This window comes from Chiloscyllium punctatum, chromosome 36, assembly GCF_047496795.1.
Source record: "Chiloscyllium punctatum isolate Juve2018m chromosome 36, sChiPun1.3, whole genome shotgun sequence".
In the NCBI taxonomy this organism is placed as follows: domain Eukaryota; kingdom Metazoa; phylum Chordata; class Chondrichthyes; order Orectolobiformes; family Hemiscylliidae; genus Chiloscyllium; species Chiloscyllium punctatum.
The window spans coordinates 62,365,214-62,373,370 of record NC_092774.1 but is presented as its reverse complement, the minus strand read 5'-3'; the positions used below and the strand labels follow the sequence as shown (position 1 = coordinate 62,373,370).

General features: G+C 49.7%; 1 non-coding gene across 1 annotated transcript; it reads right to left on the bottom strand.

The window, feature by feature from the left end:
- Positions 1–2,514: 2,514 nt before the first annotated feature.
- Positions 2,515–2,586, bottom strand: trnae-cuc (transfer RNA glutamic acid (anticodon CUC)). The gene has a single exon. It is a non-coding gene; the product is annotated as a tRNA-Glu (tRNA).
- Between the last annotated feature and the right edge of the window lie 5,571 nt (positions 2,587–8,157).

The window sequence follows — 8,157 nt, the reverse complement described above, 5'->3', positions numbered from 1 at the left end:
ACTACTTTTGTCACTAACGTATTGCTGAGTAGACTCGATGGGCCGAATGGCCTAACTTCTGCTCCGATGGTCTTGCGGTCTTACGTTTCTCTGGATCATTTCATTTGGCAATGTGCAGTCCCTGGCTCAATGAGCAGCAGTTTCCAATGAAAGCAAAGCTCATATGATGGTTGAACTCCTACAGTGTGGAAACAGGTCCTTCAGCCCAACACATCTGCACAGATTCTCCGAAGAGTAACCAACTCAGATCCATTTTCCTACCCTCCATAAATTGCACACAGAGCCCCAAGGGTGGAAGTATTCCTGGGTTCCTGGTGACATGAGGCAGCAGTGCTAACCTTGAGCCACCATGGGGTTGTAGTTGTGGGGGGTGGGGCAGGCAATTGCAGTCCAGCAGAAAACAAAAACAGCCCACCTACTCTCCCACTGCACCCACTGTCAGAACTGGCAGGAGGTTCAGTACTGGGGGGTGACTAAAGGCAGCGTTACCGGTGGGATCTGATTGCTGGGAGCACTGGTGCCCCCGCTGGTGCTTCCGCAAGTTGCAGGAAAACATGAACCTCTTCCCACCCTCGGGCCAGCTGAAGGGCCTCTCCCGGTGTGGACACACTGGTGCTTCAGCAGGGTGGAGGAATTGCTGAAGGACCTCCCGCACTCAGGGCAGCAAAAAGGCCTCCCCTCTCCACCCCCCCATCCCCCCGTGTGGATCAGCTGGTGCTTCAGCAGTGTGGAGGAGCGGGTAAAGCCCTTCTCACACTCCGGCAGGAGAATGGCATCTCCCCGGTGTGGACGGACTGGTGCCTCAGTAAGACAGAGGAATTGATGAAGTCTTTCCTTCACTTAGGCAACTGAACGGCCTCTCCCCCATGTGGACCCACCAATGGGCCAGCAGGTCGGAGGAAAGTGCAAAGCCCTTCCTGCAATCGGGGCAGAAGAACGGCCTCTCCTCAGTGTGGACCCACTGGTGTCTCAGCAGGTGGGAAGAACTGCTGAAGGCCATCTCGCACTTGGGGCTGGAGAACAGCCTTCCCCGGTGTGGACCAACTGGTGCGTCAGCAGGGCAGCGGAATCACTGAAGGCCTTCCCATACTCAGGGCAGCAGAAGGGCCTCTTCATCTCTGTGGAACCATTGGTGCTTCAGAACCCTTTCAAATTTCACAATATCCGTCTGATACGAGGGAGACTAGAATTGTACACAATATTCCAAAAGTGGCCTAAAAAGTGTCCTGTACAACCACAACACAACCTTCCAACTCCAATACTCAGTCAGAGGATTGGGAAATCTTTCAAAACCCACAAAAAACAAACAGGAAAGAATGGAGGGTCAAACCGAATTTTTGAGAGTCACCTTGAAAGTATCAATGAGAAATCGGCGGAGGGGGTTTATTGGGGACCCGTTCTCCTTTAATACACTATATACGTATTTCTCTTGTGCTCTTCGTAGTTTCTCTGTGCTGCAGTGTGTAGTGGCTCGTTGAAATAATCTCCTGATGCAGCTTCGTTTGTGGGTGTTGGGATGATTGCTTCTGCAGTTAAGTACTTGGTTTGGGTCTGTTGTTTTTCTCTAGATGCCAGTTTGAAGTTCCGCATTGACTGTTCGCTCCACTGTGACATCAAGGAATGGCACTTTGTTGTTCTCCTCCCCGTCAAACCAGGAGCCCCCCTTAGACCATAGTCCCACTACTTGGAACACTAATATACAGACTAGTCAAAGGCCTCCACTGAAGGCTAAAACACCTCCACTGAGGACTAAAACCCCAAGTCGAAGATTCACTCCACTCCATTTACTCCATCCAAGAATTCCTGAACACCAAAGACACTGAGATAGAAGAGGATGGATTAATGTTGTCCTTTGACATAACAGCCCTGTTCACATCCATTAACATCAACGTGGCCAAAGAAAACTGAAGACACTACTCGAAGAACCAAAGACACAAACACAGCATCAACTTCATCAGCAAAGATAGCACTGTCAAGCTCGTGGAACTGTGCCTTACCATCCACTTCATATTCAATAACAAGCCCTACAAACAAATCAACGAAATACGCACGAAACCTCCAGCATCAGGATTCCTAGCAGAAGCAATAATGCAGAGACTCGAACAGACAGCCCTTCCAACGATCCAACCCAAACTTTGGGTCCGCTACAGCGATGATACTTTTCTCATCAAAAAATGAAACAAATTGGAGGAAACCTACAACACCATCAACAATCTCCTTACTGGCATAAGATTCACAAAAGAGGAGAACAACAACAAAGTGCCATTTCTTGATGTCACAGTGGAGCGAACAGTCAATGGTAAATTCAAAACAGCGTCTACAGGAAAACAATGCACGCGAACCAAGAACTTAACTACAGAAGCAATCACCCCTACACAATCAAACACATCTGAATCAGGACACTATTTCAGCGAGCCACGACACACTGCTGCACCCAGGAACGACGAAGATCAATAAATAACTGTACAGAGCATTTCCGAAGAACGGGGAGCCCCTAAACCCCCTGAAAACAGTTTCCCTGACCGGGAATCGAACCCGGGCCGCGGCGGTGAGAGCGCCGAATCCTAACCACTAGACCACCAGGGAGATGCAAGCACAGCCTGACAGCTCTACCGAACATTACTTTCCTGCCCAGAAATCGAATCCGGGCCATGGTCGGTCGAAGGCTTTCACCTGTGCATCCAACAATGTCATTTCTTGTATCCATTGCTCCTGATGCAGTCTCCTCCACATTGGGGAGACTAGAGACTCCTCGAAGAGTCAAGACACAGCGCTTGAGGGAACATCTTCAGGACACCCGCACCAATCAACCCCATTGCCCTATGGCCCAACATTTCAAACCCCCTCCCACTCTGCCGAGGACATGCAGGTCCTGGGCCTCCTCCATCGCCGCTCCCTCCCCACCCGATGCCTGGAGGATGAACGTCTCATCTTCCGCTTGGGGTCAATTCAACCCCAGGCCATCAATGTGGACTTCATCAGTTTCCTCATTTCCCCTCCCCCACCTTACCTCAATTCTAGCCTTCCAGCTCAGCGCTGTCCTCAGGACCTGTCCTACCTGCCAATCTCCCTCCCCAGCTATCCGCTCCACCCTCCTCTCTGATCTGTCACCTCCATCCCCACCCCCATTCACCTATTGTACTTTTTGCTCCCTTCGGCCCAGCACACCTCAGCCCCAATTTATCTCTCCACCCTGGAGGGGTCCTGCCTCTATTCCTGATGAAGGGCTTTTGCCCGAAACGTCGATTTTCCTGCTCCTCGGAAGCTGTCTGACCTGCTGTGCTTTTCTAGCACCACTCTGATCTAAGCTCTGGTTTCCAGCATCTGCAGTCCTCATTTTTGCCGACCCAATAAGCTCAGTGTGCCAATTTCACACCAACAAACTGACACAAGTAGACACAACGTCTGGAGAAACCCTAGCCACATTGCTTTACATTAAAGACATCTGGGAAATGATGTCCGGAAAACTCAATCCTCTCAGCATCATGGTAGCCCACAAACCTACCAACACAACTTAAACAGCGGCTAATGAACCTGAAATACCCGATACAAACAACCAGAAAACGAATGTAATTTACAAAATACCATACAAGGAAATATATACATGAACTCTGCCGCACAGTTCTCTGTGGCAAGAAATGCTGGGATGAGATAAGGAAGATTTTTTCAGCCAAAACGAATCGACACTGACTGGACAGCCATTTAAAATCAACGCTGTCAGCCCAGGATGGAAGACCCGAAGGGATGTACAGTTTTCTTATTTCGTGAAGATTTACAAAGCTGAGACCGGGTTTTGGTGTTTGTTCCCTTTCCACTCCCAAGAGCCGCAGTGGTTGGGGCGGTGAGTTGGGGAAAGTGAAATGTGCCCATGAGCAGCATGTGGGTCTCTTTCAGCTTCCCCTCCTCTGACAGCGCTGTGACTTGACTTTGATGTTCTCAGGGACATTTACTGACGCGAGACAGTGAAACGATTCTCATTCCTGCAGATTAGGAATTGTACCCATACGCCGGTTTCATGACAATGAGAAAGATTAATTGGGATGTGTGAAGAAGCTGTGAGCTGCAGTTGAAACAAGTAGGTGGAGTCAGATACGTCATCCATTGTCCCCATGGTCCTGAAGAAATGTTTGCTTTTGTCTGCTTGAGAGACTTTGGACACTGGTGTGGCAGGGAGAATACTGAAATACCGAGTGAAGAAGATTCAGTGCGCTGACTGTGAAAAGTGCTTCAAACCATTTACTCAGATTGGGGAATTAAAATCACACCCCTCGCGGTGGGAAAGACGATGTCCCCGCTCTGTTTGTAATTTCAAACCCAGAGCAACACAAGGAAAGCTCCACCCAATGGGGAAACCGTGGAAATGTGGGGACTGTGGGAAAGGATTCCCTTCCCCATCAGTGCTGGAAACCCACAGACGCATTCACAACGGGGTGAGGACGTTCACCTGCTCAGTGTACAGGAAGGGGTTCAGTCAGAGAGAAGCCATTCACGTGCCCCATGTGCAGGGGAGAGCTCACTCAGTCAGCTGCACTGCTGACCCACCAGTGGGTCCACACTGGAGAGAGGCCATTCACCTGCTGTAAGTTCCAAAAGGGCTTCACCTGCTCCTCCCACCTGAGGAGGCACCATCGAGTTCACGTGCCAGTGCAAGGGGATTAAAGGAGCGATGGCCAAGTGCTCCGATCAACCCAGCACTGGGGCGTCCCAGGTTCGAATCCCACTGCGGTGGATGGCAGAATTGGAGCTCGTTCAGTAATCTGGACTTCAGAATCTAAGGATGAAACCACTTTTAGGGGGAAAAAACACCATCTGATTCACTCATGACCTTTTTAGTGAAGGAAACTGCCGTTGCGGGAAAGGGTTCACTCAGTCATCCCAGCTGCATGTTTTACCCGGCTGTACCAGGGATCCAGTTACAAAGGGTCAACTCAGCTGACCAACAAAGAAAGTGGGGGGGGGGGGGGGGGGGAGAGAGTGGGTGCATTTTGAGCTGGAGGTGTTTTCTTTAAAAACTACTTTTTGTATGCCCTTTTCCTGGGGAAATCTGAAGCTGTAACAAAAGAGGGTCGTAGTAAAGGTTACCTGAACTTACCACCCGGCTTAGACTCTGTGACGTCCAACAGGTTTTTGTTTTAAAGCTGCTCATTTCTTTCAGCCTCCAGCACTAATGTCATGTCTCAGAAGGACCAGTGAATGAGTCGCTAATATTGTTACAAATTGTATATTTTTTCAGGACTTCAGGTTCATTGTTTCATTGGAATTGCAAAGTTTACTGGCAACAGTGGGAGGTGTGGGCTGTATTCACTGGAAACAAAGTTTTAAAATCTCACAAACACCAGGGTATATTCTAACAGGTTTATTTGGAAGCACTAGGTTTCGAAGTGCTGCTCCTTCTTCAGGTAGCTGTGGTGTAGAATCACAAGACACAGAATATATCACAAAAACATTATAGTGTCATTCAACATAAGTGACGTATTGAAGGAACCTAGATTGCTGTTAAATCTTTCATCTTTTAAAATGGGTTGCAGATTTCGGTTCATTAATATGTACATTCCAGAACTGTTAAGTCACGTTCTCCAGGAAACTTGATGTTTTATACAAGGAGGTAACACCTCACATCAAACAACGCATGAAAGCTGTGAGGTGAGTCTGTCTGTATCCCAATCTTGAGTCAGACTGTTTCTATTTCCAAATATATAATCCTGCAAAAGCAAATTCATCCCAAATGTGTAAGTGAATGCATGAGAGAGAGAGTGTGTATGTGCTTGTGCATGCTGGGTAAAGTGTGTGTGTGATGGAGTGTCATCATGTGCGAAGATGTATGCGTGGGTGTGAGTGGGGGGGCGTATTAGTGTGTGTCTGAGAGAGAGCATGTCTATCGGAAAGGCTCTGCATGAGCGTGTGAGTATGGAAGAGTGAGTGTGAGAGTGAGAGAGTGAGAGAGAGAGAGCGTAACAGTGAAGTGGGGTTACCTGTCATGTGACATGAACCCAAGTTCGCGATTGAGGCCATCCTCCTGGTTTCCGAACTTGGTTATCAGCGTTTGCTGGGCCACTAAAAATGATTAAGCAGTTACACAATACACATTAGAGAGGGCCGAGTGGGACTTGTCTTTCGATTTGCAGAAGGTGAGACGTTCTGGGTGCTGAAAACGAAGGAATACACATACTGGAGGACCTTCGGCACAGAGAAGATGGAGCTGGAAACCAGTCTGCAGACACGTTGGGGGATTCACTGTGGAAACAGGCCGTTTGATCCACCAAGTCCACACTGACCCTCCGAAGAACATACCCCCACTCCCCGACCCACCAGTTAACCCCACAGCTAATCCCTGAATTTCGAACGCCCAATCCACTCTAGCCTGCACATCTTTGGAACATGGGAGAAAACGCGAGCACCCAGAGGAAACCGACGTGAACAGGGGGTGGGGGAGGGGTAGGAAAGTGCAAACTCCACACAGTCACTGTGCGGGTCGGATCGAACCCAGGTCCCTGGCGCTGCGAGGAATCCCCTCTCCAGCTCTATGCATTCGATTGGCTTCTCCCCAATCTTGGTGACACTCCAATCAGTTTGAGGAATTCAATTTGCTTTCACAGAGTTTCCACGGGGAAGGGGTCGTTGTTACTCGGCAGATTGAACGATCCAATGAAGGGCTCGTCTATAGCGAGAACACTGGTCCACATTTCGTTGAAAAATTAAAGTCCTCTCCGCAATTAGAACCCTTGAGTACTCCCACGCAAGCTGCGTGTATTCACGGGGATTCTCAATGCATGTTGATATTTGAAATTATTTCCTGCAGACAAACATTTCCCCTCCTGGATTCAAACACTGCTGATATTCAGGCCCTGACTAAATTTCTATTCCATGCCTGAAAAGCAAATCCTCCTCTGCTAATAACTTGAGAAAACAGATCACTGCTGTCAGTGCAGGGCAGAAAATAGGATGAGAGAATTTTGGTTTGCAGAGAACAGCCTTCTCTATCTTCTACCCGAAATCACTGTCTCTCAATTCCTAAGCCTTTCAATGTATTCCAACCCAAATTCATCCTTCCATCCTCCTCCCTTTGCCCAGCTCCCCTCTCCTGAAAGTGCTGACCATCTGTTCAGTTTCTCAGCCGCATCTCGCCATCCTTAGTATATAGCCCACATCTTTATTTAGTTTTTGAGACAGAAAGGCAGTGGTTTGCTGATGCCTGGATGTGATGGTGATTGCATTCACAGTGTTCCAGACTCGTCTCTCGTGTCATTCAGAAAAGTCTGCACTGCACATGTGCAGAGAAGGGGATGCTGGGAGTGGGTGGGATGCATTCTCACCTCCCCATCCAATCATCCCCATAGCGTCCCCTGTCCATTCCCTCACCGCCACCCATAGCATCCCCTGTCCATTCTCTCTCTCTACCCTAACCTACCAGTCCCTTCTCTCTCTCTCCCCACATGCCACTCTCCCCACCCCGTCCATTCTATCTCTGCACCCTCTGCCCTCTGTCCAGTCCCTCATCCACCCTCTGTACCCATCCATTCCCTTTATCGCTCCACCCTCTGCCTTCCCCAATCCAGTCCCTTCCCTTGCACTCATTTTCTCTCACCTCCCACACGCTCCCCTCATCCATTCCTTCTCTCCCCCACCTTCTCCTGCCATTCATTGTTGCTCTCTTTCTCCACCCTCTACCCCTTCCATTCTCACCCCAACCTTTGCCCCGTCCATTCTGTCCCCGCCCACTGCCGCCCGTCCATTCTCTCCCCACCCACTGCTCCCCGTCCATTCTCTCCCCATCCATTGACCCCATTCATTTTCTCCCCACCTACTGCCCCATCCATTCTCTCCCCGCCCACTGCCCCGTGTCCATTCTGTCCTGATCCACTGCTCCCCGTCCAATCTCTCCCCATCCACTGCCCCATGAATTCTCTCCCCACCCATTGCCCCCGTCCATTCTCTCCCCACCCACTGCCCCGTCCATTATCTCCCCACCACAGACCCCCGTCCATTCTCTCCCCACCCACTGCCCCGTCCATTCTCTCTCCCCACACTCTGGAACCAATTTCTTTCACTTCACACTTTGCAACTCTGCATTCTCTCTCTCCTCCCCAATCCTCTTCACCAAATTCTCTCTCTCTGCTCCCACCCTGTGTACCCCCATGCATTCTCTACCACCAATGC